This window comes from Moschus berezovskii, chromosome 3 (assembly GCF_049115385.1).
Source record: "Moschus berezovskii isolate FMDL1 chromosome 3, NW_MosBer_1.0, whole genome shotgun sequence".
Classification (NCBI taxonomy): Eukaryota; Metazoa; Chordata; class Mammalia; order Artiodactyla; family Moschidae; genus Moschus; species Moschus berezovskii.
The window spans coordinates 104,390,736-104,395,126 of record NC_142462.1 but is presented as its reverse complement, the minus strand read 5'-3'; positions in this window follow the sequence as shown (position 1 = coordinate 104,395,126).

The window sequence follows — 4,391 nt, the reverse complement described above, 5'->3', positions numbered from 1 at the left end:
CTTTGCCACCCCCAAGCACCCCATCCTCACCACCCAGCATTTACCAGGACTGTGAGGTCTCTGTTTAGATGTGGAAAGCTGTGGAGGCAGGAGGGCCGAGGAGGAACCATTCTTCGTTCTCATCAGAGAGCAACAGCGAAGGGGTAATCAAAGGGACGACCGACTTGAGTTTTGGTGGACACAGTCTCTGTGTTTGGAAAGAAGACAGTGGGGAGTGTGCAATGCACTCACATTATCTTCTCTCAGATGGTCTCCGTTCAAGGACAATCTGGCTTTGCTGTGAATTCAAGTTTAGTAGGCTTTTTCGATCTGACTGATCTGCCTTGCAATTGGCCGCATGGGCTTGTTTATTAAGCTTTGATACTTTTCATGAGTTCTTAATCTTTTTCTGTACCTTCAGAAGTTGCAGTTTAGGTACTTTAAGGTAGAATCTCTTCTCTCTTTTCTCATCTCTTCCCCTGATTTCTGGTGTTCCTTTCTCCTGGTTCTCCAGCCTCTGGTTGGCAAATCACTCCTGTTCAGCCTTTTTGTTTGTTTTTTAACTCCATCCACTTGTGCTCTTCCTTTGCTGTTTGCTTGGTCTGAGGCTCTGTCCTATGCCTTAGTGTCATTTCAGCCCACCATTCTCCTCTTGAGCTTATCTACTCCAACATCTTCAACCAGCACATGTACTTGAGGCTGATCCCCAAATGTGTAATTCTTTCCCAAACCTCTCTTTTGAGCCCCAGACCCATATTTTAAGCCATTTACTAGACACTGTCCCCACCTGCACCTCGTACTCAATTGACCAAAACAAAAATTCATCATTTATCCCCCAAACTGACTCCATTTCCTTTATTCTACGTTTTGGTAAATTATACCGATATCACTAAGGCTAGCAATGTGACTATAATATTCATGAGAGTGTGGATCCAATTGGTTACCAAGTCCTACTGATATCACCTTTCTAACGTATTTCAGATCTTCTTTTATCCTTCTTCACTGCTACTGCCTTTCAGTTCAATCGTTCAGTCGTGTCTGACTCTGCGACCCCATGGGCCGCAGCACACCAGGCCTCCCTGTCCATCACCAATTCCTGGAGCTTGCTCAAACTCATGTCCATAGAGCTGGTGATGCCATCCAACCATCTCATCGTCTATCGTCCCCTTCTCCTCCTGCCTTCAATCCTGCCTTTAGAACCTATATAAGTCCAGGGTTTTCTTGTTTGGTTCAAACAACAGAAATGAACTGATTAAGCAAAACAAGGGATTTATTTGAAAAGACATTGGGAAGGCTGACAGAGTTGAAGGGAGAACTGAATAACCCCACTTAAGGGAGCATAGATATGGGGCATCTCTGGGGACCTTGGCAGGTGGAGCTCAGACTTTCTGCCTGTGACACTGCGTGGGTAACTCAGCTGCAATCATCTTTCATCTCTCTGTCTTTATCAAACGTTCAGATTCCTAGTAGAGAAAATCTGGTTGGCCATCTTTGAGTAAGTCTTCCAGGGTTAGGGGTGAGTGGCACAAGTTTGGGACTACTATAGACTCATAACTTCTCAACCCTTCCTCACTACTGTCACAGCCTTCTCAAAGTCCTCTTCATCTTTCCAATTTATAGTTCACACCATCATTTTCATATTTTAAAAACATATCTTGTTCAAAGTTTCCCTACTTAACATCCCTCCGTAGTGCTTCATTATTCAGAGACTAACCTGTAAGTTTCTTCTAGAGACTTCACTCTAGGATTTGGACCCTGGCTTTCTCTCCAGTCTCATCTCTTGCTACCTTTTCACAAAATCTTACCTTCCAGGCATACTGCAGTTACTGGCAATGCTCCTAAACAAGCCATGCCTTGTTCTGTGTTCATGTTTTTGTGTGTGTTCCTCCCTCAGTCTCCCTCTCTTCTTTTCACCTGGTCAATACATTCATCTTTCCAGACTCAGTTTAGAGATTAGTTCCAAACCTCTTCCTGTCTCTTATTATCCAGGTTAAGTCCTCTTCCCCTCTACTCTACTAGCATCCTGAATTTATCTCTAACATACACTCTGCAATATGTTGCATTCAGCTCTCTCCTTGTCTTCTTCTTGGTTAAAATGTGAGCTCCTTGAGGTTGAAGACTACATCTAATTTATATTTGGCTTCCATTACCTAGGACAGTGCCTAACATGTCATCAGTTCAGTTCAGTTCAGTCGCTCAGTCGTGTCCGACTCTTTGTGACCCCATGAATCACAGCATGCCAGGCCTCCCTGTCCATCACCAACTCCCGGAGTTCACTTAAACTCATGTCCATAGAGTCGGTGATACCATCCAGCCATCTCATTCTCTGTCGTCCCCGTCTCCTCCCACCCCCAATCTCTCCCAGCCTCAGACTCTTTATAGATGTTTGATAAGTATATTGAAATAAATAAAACTGATTTTGAATGCCTGATGTATAAAGCAGAGCTTACTGCCTAAGAAGCAAACACCCTACATATAAGAAAAGCACACGCAGAACAACAATTTACTATGTAATTGCATGCACACAAAAAAAAAAACAGAACCTGCAGGCTAGAGTGTGAGATTGGATTGATATTAAAAGTCTTCTCCCAAGAAGAAAGGTCTGAGAAGTAACATAAAGGAAGAGGAAGACTCAAATGGATTGAAGAGGTTGGGAAGAGGGTTTGGAGTTTGGAGAATAAGAGAAATAAATGCTTACTTTATAAATGTGTTTGAGGGATAGGCTAAAACCATTGGCTAGGCAAAGGCTGATTAAGATACAGTGAAAGTATATCCTTACTGTATTGCACAGGGATATTGCGCAGGATATTCAATATCCTCCAGAAAGGAAAAGAATATGAAAAAGAATATATATGTATAACTAAATCACTTTGCTATACAGTAGAAATCAGCACATTATAAATCAATGATACTTCAATAAAATTTTTCTAAAGATACAGTGAAAAAATCAGTATGTGGTATGTTGGGGAGTCATAGGTTAGAAAAACAAGTCGAAGCAGATGGTAGCAGATTTTGTTTAAAATCTCTGGGCTTTCCATTTCTCTGACTCCAGCAAAGAACACCTCAGCATTCTAGACTGCCTTTTCATCACAAACACCCTGTGTGTCCTCTAGAATATTTTGAAAATGGGCAGTTTCCAGGTCAAGGAATTCCCCCCTCCCTCTTGAACTAAGGTTTCCCTATGTCCTTCAAGGTATTGTACACTAGATCTTTCTATTCTTATTTTAGATGAAGTATTTGTGTTTGTATGATGTTTTTCGCCACACTGGGTTGCAGACAAGCAGCACAAGCCTTGCACCCCCACCCCCCAATTTGCTGGCTTCTATTTATTTTAGTTTCAATCTAAACATGAGCTAGACCCACAATTCCAGAAAAATTAGACGCGAGAAAAGGATGAAAAGCTTAATAGTCTGTTTCCCTTAAAGGGGATTTGCAGAGTTTAGCTCAGTTTAGTTATCAATTCTGGACAGTACGTTTAGTGTTTATGTCTAGACAAACTGCAAACAATCACCTATGGACACTATTAATATTAATACAATCTTTCCTCCAAACTCATAGGCTTTATCGGAGCTTGGGCTAATAGGCCTTACTGCAAAGAGTTGGACACGACTGAGCGACTGAACTGAACTGAACTGAAACCTCTACTTACTTGTTAGAAGGAAGTGAAGCCACTCGGTTGTGTCTGATTCTTTGCGACCCTTCGGACTGTAGCCCATCAGGCTCTTCCATCCATGGGATTTTCCAAGCAAGAGTACTGGAGTGGGTTGCCATTTCCTTCTCCAGCTTAATTGTCTGGGTCTCCTTAATTTGACCTCATCCCACCTCTCCACTTTTGTATGTTATTACTTCAAACAACAATAGCAAAAAAAACAAAACCCAAAGCAAAAACAAAATAAGGCCTAATAACTGGGAAAATATCATATTGCGAGAGGAGGTATATAGTACAGAACAGCTACTCCTCCAAATTTCACCCACAACTGACACATGAATTTTTTATTAAGGTCTTTATGTAGGTAAATTTCACCACTATCGTGGAGTTGGAATGTCACTTTTAAATCATTTTGTTAACTCCATTTTTCACAGATGAGGAAATTGAGGCCCCAAGCAGTGAGCTGATTTACCTAACATGTTAGCATGTTGTTGTCATTACTTTTTCACATGTAACAATCACTTCCTCTTCCCTCCCTGCATTTACCAACTAAAGTTAAGTTCTTGAGGGCAAGGATCATCACATCTCATGCATTTTCTGCACTCTCAAGGTCACTGTTGTCTCCTCTTGTTTCCCATCCAGGATCAAGAAGAGAATGTTTGCATTGAACTGAACCCCTGCAGAATGTGGACAATTTCAAGGCACTGAGTTTGGCCTCTGGGTGACTACTTGCCTCAGCTGGCCCACTTAGCAGTGAACAGCA